A 20,676-nucleotide genomic window follows, 5' to 3' on the forward strand; every position below is an offset into this window, starting at 1 on the left:
TCTTAATGGAAATGTACAGTGCTGGTCCATTTTAACAATTTGATTGTCATAACTTTTAATCATAGCAACAGTTCTAAAATGTGTTCCTTAGGGGCATATACCTATATGTATATGTGTTTTGCTTTAGCTTCCTTTAATTGAATGTATACCATTGCAAGGTTATCTATCTTCATTCTGCCTCTCTTTGTTATGCAAATAACAGAATACTGGAGGTAAAGTGAGGGGGCAATGTGTCAGATATGTAAACTCAAGACTGAGGACTTGAACTCCAGTCTCTCTGAAGTCACCATTCTTAGAAATTAACACAGATGTGATGTGGCGATTACCAAAAATGCTTTTCACTCAACTTACTTATACTATACCTCTGTGACTTATGACTTGGCCTGGATTTCATCTGTGTAACTAAATATGGAAAAAAAGGGAATACTAGTTGATTTGATTCCAATTCAAATGGAAATGTATGAAATAATTTAAATAACTATGCAAATTTTTGCAAATATTATGCTACTAATCAAGAGCAAATTCATACATACTTCAGCATGGAATTAAATTATGGTATGACATTTGTAAAGTGTTGTTTGGTTGGTAAAGATTACCTAAAGAGAAGACAGCTGTGTGTTGAGTATAGGTGACACATATATAGCAATAAAGGGGTAAAAGGTCTCCAAAAAGATCCACAAACCAGGGCTGGAAACTTCACGGACCCACCTAGAAATAGGTTTTGCCCCAAACTCCACATGCAGGCTTCATCCTGCACAGGCCATAATTTGGAAACACTCTTTTAAAGTTCAAAATACAGAAAAATTACCCTTCAAGGAAGAGGGTAAACCGTACCTTAAGGACATGACTAACAAAGTATTCTTATAAATATTATAAATTATTTATTTTAAACAAAAGAAGAACAAAAAATGGCACAAAAGGGAAAAATATCAAAGAAAACACAAATGGGATCGGTCTAAAAAGCCAACCAAAACCTAACCGGGCAAATCGTAATCTAAATATCAATATCTAAAAAGCAAGCAAAATTCCAGAAAGCTTACAAAATTTAATTAGCACTTGCAAGAAAGAAATGTACTGTCCAACTACAGTGAACCTCTACTGAAACCATCTCTTCCACCTGAATATAAGGGTGGAGTGTTGGACCAGCAGCAGTGACATCAAGGTGGTCTCACCTCTTGGGGGCACCACCAACAAAACACAAGAAAGAAAACATAAATACAAAAAAAACTTTCTAATTTCACAATACATAAATCTTAAATAATAAATAACCAAAAATTGTATAAACACACAAAAAGTGAAATTTCAAAAAACAAACGAAATAACAGCTTGAGTAAAATACACAAAAGGCAGTAAATGAACCCTAGTTGTTGTGTAACATAATAGGAATGGGGCAGAATTTGACCAGCTTCTGGAAGAGAAGAAATCTTACACTGGCATTTGGATGACACTACTAAGTAACAATGTGGAAAAACTGGAAGTAATTCTGGTAGGAAACTAATAGAGCTTTTCTAAGATCCAAAGGCAGAATCAGAAGACAAGTTTCTGATAGGCACTTTACAGGACTGCAGTTGAAGTAAACAAGTGTCAGTTTCAACAGTGAAGAGAAGACTTGAAGCTGCAGACTTGACAGGTCAAAAAACAGTGAGAAAGCCATTACTAAAATTGCAAAATAAGAAAAAGAAGCTCGCCTGGGCTGGGAATCACCAGCACTCTCAATGTACTATGAAATGTACAATGAAAAGGGTGGAGTGGTGGCTCTGAGGCTAAGGATCTGTGCTGGTATCCTGAAAGTTGCCAGTTTGAATCCCCGTCACTGCCAAAAGAGATCCTACTCTGCTGGGCCCTTGAGTAAGGCCCTTAACCTGTAATTGCTCCAGGGGTGCTGTACAATGGCTGACCCTGTGCTCTGACCCCCAAGGGTATGTGAAAACTAACAAACTAATACAAGAAATTGTATAAGGCGAAATAAAGAACAAAAAAAAAATTACAGCATATAATAAATAAATAATTGGAGATATGGATACTGCACAGCTGTTAACTTTTGCTAGAAGATGATGAGGCGCATATCACACATGCTGTTGACTCTCAGAAACTTGTCTTCTAATTCTCTTGTAGCTTTGGGCCTGCCAGATCTGTTCCAGTCAGAGTTAACTTCAGTTTCTGAGTTCCTTTTAATGGTGTAAGAAGCTGTACTCACTGACATCTTGTCTTTCATGAAAGAAATAACAACTCCACTGAATAAATGATGGGGCACCAACACAGCCAACCCTGATTACTTCAAAATCTTTTTTAAGGAAACAAAAAGGGTGCCAATAACAAAAGCCGTTTTAACAGATTAGCATTTCTGGGGCTTGCAAAGACAAGGCTTTTTTTTCTTCCTTGATTGGTTAAGGAGCTCCTTCTTGTGGGTTGCTTGTTCAGCTAAATGATGCCTCCTTATGGCTGGCTTAAAGTTTACGGGCCAGAGACCAGAGGTGGCGGGGTCAACTGCCCGCACTGGGCATCTTTTCAATACTGTGGAGGAAAAAGGAGAAGACCTGATTAGCACCAGCACCCCCTCTCATCCTGGAGGGATAGTACACACCTCAGATGAGCCATGAAGGTGATTCTGTGACATACGTGCTTGACACATTGCATGTTCTCTAAAGGTAACACCTACAATTGTAAAGGTTATTATGGTCCCTATCCTATAATACCTTATATTCCTCATTTCCTCTGCTTTACAGTTAATGATTCTAACAACCTACGTCAAGTAACTTTAAAAAGATATTTTAAGTTAAAAGAACATGTGATTGGCCACATATGAGCTGCTTCACAAGAATCAGAATTTAAAGAATAGATATTTTTTCTTTTGAAAATTAAACTTCAGGAGAAAAATCTGATCTGTGCTGGATATGTCAAAATTTGGAACTGGGTCAGCCCGCTTAATTAACAGCTAGTTCATAAGTACTTATGACATTCAACTTATATCTATAATACCACTTTTTCTGTCATGGATTTTAGATTGGCTGTAATTGGATGAATTTTATTTTCTGTCTGAGTCTTCTCCAACTGTCTTGCTTATCTTGGCCTTTCATCATGTGCTCCTGTCAGTTTACTTTTATGTCGATTGTCACAAGGATATATTTTTGTGCACTTTCTTTTCTTTTCTAACCTGTTCCTTTGTGAATGCTATACTAAGTGACTCTTTTCAAACTAAGGCCTTAATTACAAAGAATATACAAGTGAAATATAAACCTGTAATATTTGGCCAGCTCCAACTTAAATAGTAAAATAGTATGGTTTATATACATATATACATACAGTATATACTAAGTGCCATGGGGTAACGTTAGACATTCTGGCCGGGAGGCCATAATTGCTGGGAGCAGTTTTGTTGCCCCTCTTGGCATGTAGCAGTTTTCAACAGGGCTAAACCTAGTTAGGACAACCACAAGGCACGCTGGGCTTTGGAGTTCGGAAATGCAGCCCTGTCGGGGACCATGGGTGCCCCCAAAGGGAACTGTCAGGGGAGGACTGCCATGTTTTCCTCATGACTCAGAAGTGCACCAGACGATTTGTTCATGATACCGGAAACAGTTTCCAGGTCTAATTCAAAAGAAGCCCATGCCCTTAGCTCGAGGAGTTACAGTTGAGAGGCATGGGGCGACACTCACTTGAAGGGTGGAAGGAGGGAAGAAATTGATTATTCCTTGTATTTGAGATTGATCTTTTGTCAAATAATTATTGCAAATACTTTGTTGGCAAATATCTTTATCTAAACCCAGAATCGTGTTGGGTGTCTGTGGTTTCTGAGTGTGTATGTAAGGAGGTATACAGTATTTTTCAATGAACTCATAAGTCACATTACAACAGTTAAAAACCTTTAAGTTATAAAATATAACCAACATTACAACACTATATTCCAGACACCCATATATCGTCTCATCCTCACAAAATGCTTACTATATCCTAGTGAGGATTGCGGCAGCAGTAGCAGGCCAAGCATGTCATTCCAGACCTCTTTGACTCCAGCTACAGATTCCAGTTCTTCTTGGTGAATACCCAGGCATTCTTAACTCAGCTGAGAAATATAATCTCTCCAGCATGTTCTGGGTCTGTCAGTGTCTGGGCCAGCTGCAGCGGGTGCCAGTTGGGGAAGAAGATCTCAGCTGCGCCTTGATATCCATCCATCCATCCATTATCAAACCTTCTATATCCTAACTACAGGGCCACGGGGGTCTGCTGGAGCTAATCCCAGCCAACACAGGGCAGGGTGCCAGCCCACCACAGGGCACCTTGATATCCTGTCCATGGCAACCACAAACAGAAGTAGTGACATGACATGGCCTTGGCAGAGTTCGTCATTCACAGTGAACAAATTTGACTTATTACAAATATTTGGACATGGGTTCTCACTGTGTTCATATAGGGAATGAATAGCATTCAAAGGCAGTTTTATATTATGTATTTCTCCCACAACACTTGCTGACATGGTCATATACTTTTCAAATCAAACAAACACATGTACACTGGTTTGTCATACTCTCGCACTGCCGTCAGCAACTGTGCCAGGGATGGAGTCTCCACTCCAGCACCCTAGCGTAAACCTTACCTAAATTCAATTGTAAATAGTAAATTAAATAGTTTATATTAAAATAAATTAAATTATATTTGGTTTGACAACCCTCTGCTGCCCATTTCAAAGAGCATTCAAAGAGCTCAGAGGGCCCATTGTGAGGTAGTTCCTTATATATAGTGAGACATTAATAAAGTTAATCAGAAGCAGTGTAATTCTATTAGACCTCAGTGCAGTGACATTCTACTGTCCAGCATGGAGAACATGCTGGGTATCTCTGGCATTGCCCTTCAGTGGTTCAAGTCCTATCTGACTGATAGGCAAGAGTTTGTTAGTCTTGGCAACAGCAGATCCAGCTCTGCGCCAGCCACACAAGGAGTTCCACAGGGCTCTGTCCTCGGCCCTCTTCTCTTCTGTATCTATATGCTTCCCCTTGGCCATATTATTCATAGCTATGGACTGGGCTATCAGTTTTACGCAGATGATACTCAACTCCATTTCAATGCCAAAAGTGAAACTTCCTCAGAGCTTTCACAGCTCACAACCTTCCTTAGTGAAATTAAAACCTGGATGGAGCAGAACTCTTTAAAATTAAATTGCAACAAAACTGAACTCCTGCAAATTGGGACTAAAATGCAACTTAATAAAATTAGCTCTTTCCCAGTCCATCTTGGCGGTGATCTCATCAGATCTGCCTCTGCTGCAAGGAATCTTGGTATCATTTTTGATTCCTCCCTCTCTTATTCCACTCACATAAATCACATTAAGAAACTTTCCTATTTTCACCTCCATAACATATCCCATGTTCGCTCCTTCCTCTCTTTTTCTAATGCCGAGAAACTTGTCCATGCTTTTATCACATCCTGCATTGATTATTCTAACTCGCTGCTGGTAGGTGCCCCTTCTAATCTTATATCACAGCTCCAGCTTATTCAAAACTCAGCTGCAAGAGTCCTTACTTGAACCAGCAGCAGCGAGCACATCAAACCCATCCTACTTCATCTTCACTGGCTCCCTGTGTCTTACAGAATCGAATATAAAATCCTACTAATAACCTGCAAAGCCTTAAATAACCTCGCGCCAAACTTCATCAGTGACCTTCTCCATTGCAATGTGCCTGCCCGCTCATTAAGGTCCTCTGATTCTGGCAATCTTGTTGTGCCCCACACTAATCTACACTACATGGGTGGCAGGGCCTTTAGCTGTAAAGCGCCCAGACTCTGGAATGACCTACCGTAATTAATTAGATCAGCTAAACTCCATGAATTCTTTAAAGAATACAACTCAAAACTCATCTGTTTAGGAAGCCTTTTAGCTCTACTTGACTTTATTACCCTTCTCTCAGTTTACCTCTCTGTCAAGATGCTCATGTAACCTGTATGTGTGTGCTAGACCATCAATTATGTTGTCTGTTAGGCTTTTTTTCTTTGAATTCACTGTCGTAATCTTCTTTATTTATTTATTTGGTTTGTACAATGCTATATACTGTATACCCTGCCATTCTTTCTTATATTCTGTAAGTGCCTTGAGCATTGGAAAGGTGCTATATAAATAAAAGGTATTATTATTACTCGAATCATGTGACTCATGCTACTATTGGCTGCTTAAGTGCTTCTGCTTGAGTCCTTTTCACTTTTTGCTCACTGTTGTTTGCCTTTGCCATATAAACTTTGTCAAAACATCATAAAAGATTCAGCTTACCTTGGTACACTAAAAAATGTCTACTTCACATAGAAGATCCTATTTTTCCCATACAAGTCTTGATAAACAGGTACCCTGACCTGAAGGCAGCTCAGAGGAAAATGTCATCTTTTCTTTCATGGTTTCTTTTGTTAATGAGTTTATATGAACAACATAACCGTCTTCCAGAACCTGGCTAGTCAGATTCTTACCATTCTTACCATTATTTCAGTTTGATATTGGCATATATGCCATTTCTGTGGTTGACCCAGTCCTGGATAAATCCCCTCCTCTCCAGTGACATGGGCTTCCTCCTACATCTTGCACCTTGTGTAAATTTGCTGCTTATCTAAATCTGGTTAATTCCTATTATTGATTAATTGAATTTCTATATTGAATGAGTACTCTTTTTGTTCTCACAGCTTTAAATCTTGGTCACGCATTGATTACATTTTTGTTTCTTATTGCCTCCTTTTTGCTGCTACTAATTCTATTCTTCCCTCATCTTGCCTCTCTTTAATCACAACTGTCCTATGCTATAGATGTCGTTGCCCTCTTTGGTTTCCCAGGCACCAAGCTGGAAATTTAATGTATCTTTTTTCCTCATATCTCTAAATGCATTGCTTATTTCGCTCCTAAATTTGAACATAATTCTTTCACTTTTGCCAGTGGTTTGCCACCTGAATCTAATCGAAAGATCTTCAGTCTTAAAAATTGTCTCTTGCTTACACCCCCATGTGGTGGACCAGAGGCATGAAATCCTCATTGCTAGCACTAGGAATGAATTAGTTGCTCTACTGCTGCGTCATACAGCGTTTCTAGTTCACCACACTAGGGCACGCTGCCTTAATTCCAGATCTAGTCCCAACAAACTTTGTGATCTCAGGCTTTGGAATTGCGATTCATTCACTACAATTTCAGCCCTTAAAACCAAGGAGGAGTCTCTTACTACTAAAAAAGACAAAATAAATGTTTTTTTTTTTTATTATACTCTGATCTGTTCTCTTTATTATCTTCCTCTGATCCTGCTGATATGGAATACCTTCTGAAATCCCTGCCTCTCCTAAGGTTTTCATAGTCAGAGGCCTTTGCTCTGGATGTTTCCTTTTCACTTAATGACGAAAAGAGGCTGTTGGGTTCTTTGGGCCCTGGCAATTGTCTGGGGCCTGATGGATTTCCCTCTGAAATCATATCTGGTTTTTGGAGTAGGTTTCAGCCCTGCTCTTCCCATATGCTTAATTCTACTCTTTCTTTTTCCCACCTCAACCCTTCATTTAATTTGGTTCTGATTGTCTTATTACTTAAACAAGATAAGGACCCTGCTGATTTCTGCAGTCTTTGCCCAGGTCAACATTTCTACCACTTTTCATGTTTTTCAAGGTACCAGACAGGGCTGTCCTCTTTACCGGTTTCTCTTTATTCACTCTTTAGAGCTTCTAGAAGTAGCTCTTCAATACCCCAATAATGGAAGTACCATATTTGTTAAGAATATACTGTACACACAAAGTATCACAGAATGCTGATGATGTTCTACTTTACCTAGGTAATACCCTTGCTGATCTTCCCCATGTTCTCAACCTGTCTAGATAGATAGATAGATAGATAGATAGATAGATAGATAGATAGATAGATAGATAGATAGATAGATAGATAGATAGATAGATAGATAGATAGATAGATAGATACTTTCTTAATCCCAAGGGGAAATTCACATAATCCAGCAGCAGCATACTGATACAAAAAACAATATTAAATTAAAGAGTAATAAAAATGCAGGTAAAAACAGACAATAACTTTGAATAATGTTAACATTTACCCCCTCGGGTGGAATTGAAGAGTCACATAGTGTGGGGGAGGAACGATCTCCTTAGTCTGTCAGTGGAGCAGGACAGTGACAGCAATCTGTCGCTGAAGCTGCTCCTCTGCCTGGAGATGACACTGTTCAGTGGATGCAGTGGATTCTCCATGATTGACAGGAGCCTGCTCAGCACCCATCGCTCTGCCACAGATGTCAACCTGTCCAGCTCTGTGCCTACAATAGAGCCTGCCTTCCTCACCAGTTTGTCCAGGCATGAGACGTCCTTCTTCTTTATGCTGACTCCCCAGAACACCACCGCGTAGAAAAGGGCACTCGCCACAACTGTCTGGTAGAACATCTGCAGTATCTCATTGCAGATGTTGAAGGACGCCAACCTTCTAAGGAAGTATAGTCGGCTCTGACCTTTCTTACACAGAGCATCAGTACTGGCAGTCCAGTCCAATTTATCATCCAGCTGCACTCCCAGGTATTTATAGGTCTGTACCCTCTGCACACAGTCTCCTCTGATGGTCACGGGGTCCATGAGGGGCCTGGGCCTCCTAAAATTCACCACCAGTTCCTTGGTCTTGCTGGTTTTCAGGTGTAAGTGGTTTGAGTCACACCATTTAACAAAGAGTTTGATTAGCTTCCTATACTCCTCCTCCTTCCCACTCCTGATGCAGCCCACAATAGCAGTGTCGTCATTGAACTTTTGCACGTGGCAGGACTCTGAGTTGTATTGGAAGTCTGATGTGTATAGGCTGAACAGGACCAGAGAAAGTACAGTCCCCTGTGGTGCTCCTGTGTTGCTGAACACAATGTCAGACCTGCAGTTCCTGAGACACACATACTGAGGTTTGTCTGTAAGATAGTCCACGATCCATGCCAACAGGTGTGAATCTACTCCCATCTCTGTCAGCTTGTCCCTAAGGAGCAGAGGTTGGATGGTGTTGAAGGCACTAGAGAAGTCCAAAACATAATTCTTACAGCACCACTGCCTCGCTCCAAGTGGGAGAGAGATCAGTGTAGCATATAGATGATGGCATCCTCCCCCCCCACCTTCTCCTGGTATGCGAACTGCAGAGGGTCGAGGGCGTGGCGGACCTGTGGCCTCAGGTGGTGAAGCAGCAGCCGATTCATGGTCTTAATCACATGTGATGTCAGAGCGACAGGCCAGAAGTCATTCAGCTCACTAGGACGTGATACCTTTGGGACTAGGGTGATACAAGATGTTTTCCAAAGCCTCGGGACTCTCCCCTGTTCCAGGCTCAGGTTGAAGATGTGCTGTAGAGGACTCCCCAGTTTCAGCGCACAGGCCTTCAGCAGTCGTGGTGATACTCCATCTGGACCCGCTGCTTTGCTCGCACGAAGTCTCCTCAGCTCTCTGCTCACCTGCGCTGCTGTAATTGTGGGTGGTGATATCTCTACTATGCTGGTATCAGCAGAAGGATGGTTGGAGGATGCAGTACTCCAAGGTGAGAGTTGGTTAGGGTGGTCAAACCTGTTAAAGAAGTTGTTCATTTGGTTTGCTCTCTCCACATCTCTCTTGATGGTGGCACCCCACTTCGAGCTGCAGCCAGTGATGATCTTCATCCCATCCCACACTTCCTTCATGCTGTTATTCTGCAACTTCTGCTCCAGCTTTCTCCTGTACTGCTCCTTCGCCGCCCTGAGCTGGACTCGGAGTTCCTTCTGCACGCTCTTGAGCTCATGCTGATCATCACCTTTAAAAGGTCTTTACTTCTGGTTCAAAAGGCCCTTGATGTAACCCATGGCTTGTTGTTAGCATAGCAACATACTGTTCTTACTGGAACTGCAATGTCCATACAGAAGTTGATGTAATCAGTAGTGCAGTCAACAACCTCCTTAATGTTCTCACTATTGTATCCTTGCAGGATATCCCAGTCTGTAGTTCCAAAGCAGTCTCTCAGAGCCTGCTCTGCCTCAGGGGACCACTTCCTGAATGAGCGTGTGGTTGTAGGTAGCTCCCTCAATCTTGGTTTGTAGTGAGGCTGAAGCAGAACCAGGTTATGATCTGCTTTCCCAAGCGCAGGCAGCGGGTGGCACTGTATGCATACAGTAGGTCGATAGTCCTATTTCTCCGGGTGTTACAATCCATATACTGGGAGAAGGCAGGTAATGTTTTGTCCAGCGTTACATGGTTAAAGTCTCCAGCGATTAGCACTAGCACCTCAGGATGCTGTGTTTGTAACTTAGCAACCGCGGAATGGATGACGTCACTATCTCCGCGTTCGCTCAAGGGGGGATGTAAACAATAACAGCAATCAGGTCTAACAGCTATGAATTTCTGCCTGACTATAAGATTAACCAATATAAATTTGTTCTTTTCACACTGAATTCGTCCTGTCATCTCTCCATATTTTCCTTGTTCATTCCTCAGACAATGTCTTACAGATACCTGGGATTGGACATCTATGTCATGATCCGGGAGTTTGCAACTTTTGCTTCATTCTGAAGGAAGCCATGGACTACATTACCTTTGGGTCCCACCTTCCTCTCTGATTCCACTCCAGATTGGCAATTGTTAAAAATAATTTGCGCCTGCTTTCTCATAGAAACAAAATATATATTTTTTCATGGTTCAACTTCATGTCCATTTCTTTCTAATGAAATAAAGTGTCTGTCTCCTTATGTTGACCCTTTGTATCTCAGAAGTGGAGACATGTTGAAAATTTGATAGGTCCTCTGTGAAGATACGACCTCCAGACTCCTTTATTCTGTAATTCCACCCTAAAGACGTGAAGGACCCCTCTCTTCTCCTAATCCTAATACTAATCACCAGCACACACAATTTAAATATGTTCATATACTGTACCCTAACCCTTGGACTTCTTCAAAATGGAACTAGAACTGGATCCCCTATGTCATCTTTGCCCTCTTAAAGTCCCTGGCTCCTTCCTCCACATGTTCTGGGAATGTCCTCTGGCTGTAGCTGCCTGGTGCTACATGACTGAATCCCTCAATAGTATTCTTTCTCTTCCCATTCCTTTTGTCCCTTAAGTTCTTCTCCTACTAGACCTTTCGTTACTTTTCTCACGTACCCGTTCTCTCTCCCTCAGCAAAGGCTTCTAATGATTGAAACCAATGCAGCTAAGTTGGTAATAGCCTCTCGCTAGACATTTCCTGCCCTTGTTTGTTCTGTTCACCTTTTTCATTATTTTTTTCTAGGTCATACTTTTGTGTAGCTGTATGGAATTCATCCTATACTTGTAATATTATAATATAAAAAGTAGGTGAGAGTCTATCCTATTGATCCATTCCTTAAAATACAGTGTATGTCATAAAGATTATCAGCTATCAGTATGACTTAACAAGTATAACTTGTGCAAGTCAAATTGCATTTTCTCTATCTTTTCTGGTTAAGGTTGTAGCTTTGTGTGTGTGGCTGGCTTTTCTGTAGGTTTTTTAATAAGCCTGTTTGTGGCATGATAAATTTAAAATTTAATTACAGAAAGTCATGTTGAAGGACTTCTGCATTGATACAACTGAAGAATGTATAACAACATATCTTTTACTTTATCTTCACAGACCTTAATAATATTAATAGTAGTTTTATACAAGTGTAATAAACTAAATTTTAATCATCATATCATTCTTCAGGAGTTTTTTATTTTTCTGCCAATAATCTATTATTATTATAATTAACTACTGCTCTAAATTAACTGTTCTTTTGTTTTTACTTAACTGCGTTTAGACATTATTAATGTAAAGCATTTTGAGCTACTTTGAAATATTAAAATGTGCTACATAAATAAATGTTATTCTTGTTGTTCAGGACACAACAATGTTATGGCAGTATTTGAAATGTAATATTTCTGTTTTTTTTCTAATGAGAAAATGTAATACTACAGTGGTTTGGTTACTTCCAGAAATATGAAAATATGACCCTAACAAATTATTTATTATTACTGAATTCTTTCTCCATTAATACTAGATGATAAACTGTACCTGGAGAAACATGAGGAAAACATATAGACTCCTAATATATAACTCGTATGCCCCACTTGAGAATATTTACTTTACAGTTTTATTAATATAATTGCATTTATATTTTTCCGAACAGCACAGCAGATGCAGTTTGTATTAGATGCTTGTAGCACTGTGATCAGAATTAGTATGGAAAGACAGCAACTACTGTGCATGAGTAAGGCTTGGTAATTTTGAAGATGGAAGGTGAACAGAAGAGGTAATGAGACAATTATCTTGAAGGGCCAATGTTCTCAAATTTACAAGAGAAAGGTTTGCCTGTGATCAAGGTTGTAACCTTGTTATTTGGCATCAGGTGTGTAGTCAAGAGGTATGACCCTGACATTAGTGTAGAAATAGCTACTGGAGCTTAAATCCTGCTGTTAGTTAAAGGATGCAGAGAAGAACATATGGCATGGGTGCATGTGTGGCTTACAGCTACAAATTTTGCAGATTAAAAAGGTGCACCTTTATTACAAGCTTCTAATGTTTTTCTTATCTTTCAGATTTTGAGTTTGGAATTGAGCTTTAACCAAGTGCTTTTGTTTTTTGTATTTTTCATGTGATACATAATATTAAAAATGTATTATAAAAATTCTAAATGCCCAATAAGAAGAACTTCTTCAGTTCAATCATTTAGTCTGCATCTGTGTCATCATTCAATGGATTTTCATTTTTTCAAAAGCCTTTGCTTTTTTCAAATTATTTTCTTCAAGTACCTACAGAATATATGTTAGTACTCTAGAAGATGAGCTTATGTTTGAAGAACAAACACAACAACCAAGAGCAAACTGATTTTTCCAAATTGAACAATTGACAGATGCAGGCTTTAAAAAAAGTGCAACAACAAGAAATAATGCAGCAATATTTTATTCAAGTTTTTTAATTTAAATAGATGCCCATGCAATTTGCAATTTATGGTTTCTTTGTGAATTGTAATAAATATAAATGATGGCATTTGGCAAGATCTATTCTTTTGGTTCCTTATTAGCTAAAGATAACTATTCTTCTTTGTTTAAAAGTGCCTCCAGTGCTTGCTTTTGTTTCATTCTTCAAGTACAGGCTCTTACTCTATAATACCAATGTATATACGGCCTAAACACCCATCCATTAAATGCTAATTTCCAAAACTACTGTCTGCCAGGAAGCAGTCACAATAGTGAGAGTAAATGATTTTTCCCCCTTTCATTCATTTTATGCACCTCTTTAAACAAATTCAAAGTCACACAGTCTTGGAACCTATCCTTGTATCAGTGAGAAAAAGAAAGGGACTAACCATAGACAGGATGCTATTCCATCCCAGGGCACATTAATTCATAAAAGGCCAACTTAAGATCTTTGGAGTACCCACAGAAAAGTCCATATGGAATTGAAAGGCAGTGACCGTACCAAGTTTCAACCAAATCTTCTGGAACTGCTTCATATTTGCAGTACACAGTTCACCACCATATGCTCCAATTGCAGTATCTTTAATTTTGTAATCATGTTATATTTTTGATACAATATGCAAGACTATTTACTATGCATGCATACATTGTCTGAGCCCACTTAATCAAATTACATAGCACATCAAATTAAAAATTCAGTTTGTAATTGAAATTTTTTGTGTAGTGTAAACACATTTTGCTTACAGTGTACATAGACTTTCCCTGTATGCCTTTCCTCTTCCATATCCTGAAACATTAGGCTAATAGATGGTTATGTTTTTGCCCAGGGAGAATGTGTGACGATGCGGGTTCGGCTCCATGCTCCCATCTCTGTTTGGAAGCCCTTCAACCCAACACCGTCGATAATGTTACCGAGTGAGCTAGTCAGTGAAGGCAACAATTAAGCAAGGGGATGGTAAAAAGTGAAACAGTGCTTTTATTAAAACAGTCAACAAAAACAGTGTTCAATAAATAAAGTGCAGTGCTTTCCAAAATCTTCATTAAATAAATAAATAAACCATAAAAGGAACGTGGAGGTAAAAATCAATAAACAAAACAATCCTTTAAAAACGAGGTTAAAACGTCTTACAGGAAGCAGTCTTTAAAAAACACAATGACAAGCCTGGTGCATCTTTTCTGTTAGCGTCTCACCTGCTTCTCCCAGTTAGGCTTTGCAGCAGGTGAGACGCTCTCTGCAGCTGCCCTCTTCAACACATGCACGAGACTGGAGACCTCCCGATCCCTGGCTTCGGTCTGGCACTCATCCCAAATTCAGTGACTTGGCTTCCCTGACAACCAGGACGCTCATGCCAGGGAGTTTATCGTCCAAGCCTCCCGACTCCCGCAGCCTTCTCGGCCTTACGCGGCCAGCCATCCTTCTCTGGTTACTCCTGTTACCTGGTCGCTCAGCGGGAGCAACAACAACTCCAACCCCTGGGTGTAGGCCTAACACCCAGGCCTTCACAGCTGCCCACGAGCGCTCGTTCGTTCGCTCTCCACACACACGCACCGCATGTCTCTCTCTCTTGCACTGACCTGCTTCCTCTCTCTCTGTAATCTCCGTTCTCTTTCCTCTCTGTTCCTTCTTTGTTTCTGATCTTTCTCCATCTGACTCGCGCTTCTTTTTTATAATGTGAGGGGCCATAGCAGCTGTAGCATATTAGCCACGGGAACAATCACGGATGTGGGCAGTTCCTGACCTGTGCACTCGGTGAGAACACACCACAAATCGCCCCGCGGCTTGCTATGGCCCAATGCCCCTTCGCTAAGCCGCCGCCAGAGTGGTGATTTATTTAAAATGGCCTTTGCTAAATGAGCTGTTGACCTGCTATACCACAGAATGCCTACTGGCATATGCATCACTATGTTCTGCCATGAAATGGCACCCAGTTTGAGGATGGCTCCCCATATATATATACATGCAGCATCTATGAAAAGCATTGACGCCCTTGGAAATTTTCATATAATATTAAATCACAGTGGATTAAATTTGGCTTTTTTAATAACGATAAAAAGAAACAGACTCCTTAATGTCAAAGTGAAAACATATTACTGCAAATGTATCTACTGTAAATCAGTTACAAATATAAAACACAAAACCCCTTTAATATAACATACCTAAATCATCACTTGTGTCTGCCAGTTGGTTTTAGAAGTCTGTTGTCAAGGGGGCTTCACTTGATTATAGTCTAAATTTACTTTTATCTAGAATGGTTCAACTTATGTCTGTATCACAGCCTAGCTTAAATAATGAAGACAAAAGAACACACTAAGCACCTCCATGAAAAAGGTAATTGAAAAGAACAAGTTGAGGAATGGAGACAAAAAAATATCCAAGTCACTGAAATTCCTCTGGAGTCTAGTTAAATCAATCATTAAGAAATGTATGTCTGTGGTGGGTTGGCACCCTGTCCTGGATTGGTTTCTGTCTTGTGCCCTGTGTTGGCTGAGATTGGCTCCAGCAGACCCCCGTGACCCTGTGTTCAGATTCAGCGGGTTGGAAAATGGATGGATATATGTATGTATGTATGAGTATGGCACAGCTGAAAATTCTCTACAGAAAACAAAAACTGAATGATTCTGCAAAAACAGACTAATAAGACATGATAACTCCAAATGATCTTACAGTAGGTATGCGTCAAAGTTGTGTGCTGACCTCAACAAGCATCATGGGGTGCTGGGAAAAAAAATCTTTGTCTAAGTCAGCTGCAAGGTGAATTTCAGGAAAATATTTGTCGAGCACAGTCACCAGCAAACACAAAATATTTGCTGTGAAAAATGCTATGGTGAATTTTGCTACACTAACAACACTAATAATAATAAAATGTGAAAACTTCAATGGGGATGAATACTTTTAATTGGCAGTGTTTGACAGTACAGTACAACATACTGTAAATAGATAAATGTGAATTTTGGGCAGAGGAAATGTCAGAAATTATGTTGTAGCTGTGTTTACCCAAAATGACCAAAGTTCAGCAGCTCCAACTTATGAATGGGATTCAGCAAAAGTTTCATGTGTCGAAATGATTCCACTCACAAAATATCTTAATTTTTAAAAGTTTTAGTTAAAATTCAAAGTAAAACAGTTCACACAAAAAAGAGAAAATTAGAAAAGTTCTTGTATAAGAGAAGTTCTATTCAAAGTTTATAAATATTGTTTAATTTCTAATCGTTACAAAATCACTTCCAATTTTTTCTGAACCATTTCAAAACAGCCAGAAAACTGTATGCCTATCGCATTTCTGTGTTGCAAAGTGGGTTTTTTAAGTCGTTGTGTACCTGGACCTATTCTAAACAACAACTGACTCAATTAACACACTGTATCTTAGTTATGGCAGGAAAGTTCTATCTCATACTAACTTACTGGGGGAAAAGACTTTACCATTGTCTATGACTAGGAAAGAAATTTATATTCTATTCATATTAAGCAAACACTAATATGGGTTTAACTCATAGCTTTAACTTTCTAAGATTGGCTTTTACATATGGCATTGAAGTAGACGGCAGAAAAGCACAAAATGTGTTACACTTATTTTATTTTAGACTTATAAATAAAACATTTCATTAATACTTGCTGAGATCTAAAAGAAGGTACAGGCAAAATGTTATATACTGTTGTTCGTTTTTAGATTTAAATTATCAGTAACTTTTGATAAAAAAAAAGTCTTAAATTGCTTTCTCTCAAACAGATAGCTGATAATGCAGGAATGTAGGAATAATTCTTACCTATTAAACAAAACTACTGTAACAGAAAAAACTGAAATGCCACATTTGTCCTTAGACATTATAATGTAAAAAGCACCAGCACCAGCAATTATTCATAATATTTTACATATTGTTGGATTAGCTTTTATTATTGGTACTGTCAAGGTCAACCGGGAACAGTTTAGTTTAGGTACTGGGAGAATGCATCTATTATTCATTTCATCTTCTTTACGAACAACTTACCGAACATTTCCTTTGGTCTTCATTACTCTTCTAAAGCATCAGTAAAGGAGTTATTCATCTCTGTGCAGTTAGGCCTAATTTGAGCCATTGATATTCTAGGTAAATTACTTCTAATTATGAAGGATTCATAGGTGTTTTACTAAAGTATGCAATATCAAGAGAAATATGTTTCAGTTAAGCTACTTCTGACCTTACCAAAGTGACATTATTTTAGTAGGTGTTAAGTTGTCAGAAGATAAATGAAGAGACTAAGTGCCAAAAGTTAAAGCTTTAATTCAAGAACTGGAAGCAACAACAGGAAAAACAATTAGTCCTCCAAACTCTCTCGTTTTTGTAACACTCTCCTTATCCCTCTTCACTAGTGGCCAAAGTAAAGAACATAACATAACATTTACTTAAGAATAGTACAATTACCGTAGGTAAACATCACTAGAATTCTAATGATCACTGAATTACATCAAAACATTCAAATTATGTAACAAAGTCCTCAAGCCAACGAGAGAATCTTCTCATACGAGCTGGAAGAATGTCAGAAACCACAGGTATTGATGTCGATGTAGACTGGGGTGGTAATTCCACTGTAGCATTCCCTGAAGCATCACTTGGCACAGATGTTTTTGACTTAGATAAATGGGAAGAATGCCAATAGGTAAGTACATGGACCAATTTCTTTTTTAATTTCCACAGGCTGTGAAAATCTTGCTTTTGGAACATGTATTGGATTCCAAATACGCACCTTGTCCCCTTTTTGAAAAACAGGAATCCATGCACCACGTCTGGTATCTGTATAGTTTTTCATTTTCTGTTGAAGGGAAAAAACTCTCTTACTAACAGTGTCATTATTGGCCTTGCAGGCAACAGGAGGAGGAAGGACATTGAGGCATGTTCGCATTTTCCGGCCATGAAGCAATCCAAAAGGAGTAACTCCAGTAGTAGCATGTGGTGTTGCATGATATACCTGAAGGAATTCTGAGATGGCAGGTTTTCAGGGTTTGGCTGGTAAGATAGCAGATTGGATGCAGCCTTTGAGAACATGATGAAATCTTTCAATGGCACCATTTGCAGCTGGATGGTATACTAAAGTGCATATGTGTTGTATATTTCTTTCTTTCAGAAATGCTGCAAAGTCTGTTTATGTGAATTGACATCCATTATCTGACACTATGTAATGTGGATTTCCAAATCTGCTAAAGACTGAAGTGAGGAAATCTATAACATTCTGAGCAATGACAGAAGCAGTGAAGGTGACTTCTGGCCACTTGCTATGATAATCAATAAAGGTTAGAGCATAACGACAATTCCAGACAGCTGTTTCAAATGGACACACTATATCTATGGCCAACTTTTGCCAGGGTTCAAATGGAAATGGAACAGGTTGTAAAGGTGCAGCAGAAGGATTAGCTATCTTGTCCGATGACTGGCACAGTTGACAATTTTTAACTTGAGCAGCGACCATATCATCTATACCTGGCCACCAGTATAGCTCACACAGACGCTGTTTAGTTCTCACAATGCCTTGGTGACCTTCATGAGCAAGCGCTACCAAGGTATTGTGCAGAGAAACAGGAGCAATGAGATGGGCACCAAGGAACACAAACTCATTTTGTGCACTAAATTCATCTTGTAATCTGAAATATGGACGCAGAACTGTATCAACTGCATTAAAAGAAGAAGGCCAACCACAGGTAATCTGATTTCGAAGAGCAGACAACTCACTGCAAGAGGCAAAGGCAGAAGCAAACTCACCAGCGGCCTCATACATAACGCTGTGCGTAGAATTCGCACTATAACATGACGTAAGCACAAAAGCCGAAATGTGCTTACGCACATAAAAATCCAGATGCAGGAATCTGTGCATACTCCAACCCACGTTCTTCCGCTCCATAAATCCCGGTCAGTGAGAAAAGTAACGCTCGTGCACGTGCCTTCTGTTCCACCCCAACTACTCCCAGAATTACACCTCTATGAATATGCAAATCAATATAAATAGCCCTTAAGCTCAGCCTTCTGTGCAAAGACAATGGGAAAAGCACGGGGGAAATTATAAGAATTTCAGCGAATACCAAGTGGAGGCAAAGGAAAAGCATTCTATTTGTTAATTTAAACAGTGGTATAATCAACAAAAGGAAATTGATCGAGTGACAAAGTGTGTCGGAGAAACTCGAAAGCTCAAGTTCACAAAGTTGCACAGTGCCAAAATAAAAAAGAAATTGTCAGATATCAAAGTCGCCGTGAAAAGGTGAGTTGTAGCACACCGTCTGAACTTATTAGGGTACTGACAAAAAAATAGGCACACAGTGGGAAAAAGCATCTTAAAATTTCAACTTTGAATCACGTAGTTTATTTTGTCATTAAAGTAGAACATCATAAACTTCATCTTAAAATCATTTAATTTACTAGTTTCTCAAATCCCATCGTAACTAAAGTAGCATGTTAAATGCTTTGTTTTGTATTTGATCTTCTATGTGCTCTATGTGTGTGAATCACTACGTGCTTCCAATCTTTCTCTTTCTCCAACAGGACACTGAATCCATTACATTTGTAATATTACAGCTCTCTGAATAATTAAAATACTGAGATGTATACGTGGTATCATTTTCATGATGAATGGAATGAAAGCATGTTATTAAACATGGGAACACGATGGTGCAGTGATTGTTCATGTCTCACACAAGATGCTGCTGAGCCATGCGCGACCTTTGATGAAATAATTTATTGTAGCAGTACTGTCTCTTTCAGACGTACTAACCTTCAATTCTTGTCCTTACTTTTCTTTCCCCAAATACCCAATTGCCACACAATCAGCTCTGTAATAGACGTTAAGCCATCTGTAAGCTTACAATGACGATTCTTCAAAACTTTTAAGGAACATTGAAATATCTTCATAGCATGTGTTTAATTATTCTATTCATCTATCCTTCCAGTGTCACACCAGCCTCAGCAAATATACAGCGCAAGGCAGGAACAATACGTGAATTTGCTAGCGCTGCGGCACCGTGTCCTCACATGTTTAATTATTAACAATACAGATTATTTAAATGAAGTTAAAGTTTTATCTGTATAATATAATCAACATATTTTGCTGCATTTCATCTTAAAAATGATACCGTCATCATATGTAAATACGCACTTTATAAAGTGGCTCAGGTTTTGCAATATTATAACTGTAGTGCAATTTTACAGTGGGGTAATTGTACTTATAACTACAAACAGTTCTACAAGGAGCAATTGATTGAGTGCATTTATAGTTCTTGGGATGAAACTGTTTCTGAACCGCGAGGTCCGTACAGGAAAGGCTTTAAAATGTTTTGCCATGGCTGAGGCAGCGTGGGCTTGATGCTGTATACTGATAATTCTTTTTCCGATCAGCTGCTGCTGTGATTCCCCACTCAGATACAGTGATATAAATACTCCGAGTGGTGCAGTGAGATTAATATGAAAAAAGATGATCCGCTGTGGCATCGGCTGAAAGAAGAAGAAGATGGTGCAGTGAGAGTAACAGCGCTAAAGCAGCTATGGTATTTGGAATACTATGGCTATTCCCTGGACCATTATATTGTTACAAGTTAATTACAATCATATGCATTACACTAATCAACAATATGCGGTTAGTTTCAGTGTATTTATAAAGCCGCTCCAGGAAAATAAGGAGTAACCACACGGGAACAGTAGCACTGCTTTGACACTGGGTGCCGCCAGTCTGCAAAACCGAGCTGAGAACTTGCATACGACAAGGTATGAGGTACCGTGGAAAAGTGCGTGGCTTTACGCCAAGTGTA

This window comes from Polypterus senegalus, chromosome 2 (assembly GCF_016835505.1).
Source record: "Polypterus senegalus isolate Bchr_013 chromosome 2, ASM1683550v1, whole genome shotgun sequence".
Taxonomy (NCBI): Eukaryota; Metazoa; Chordata; class Cladistia; order Polypteriformes; family Polypteridae; genus Polypterus; species Polypterus senegalus.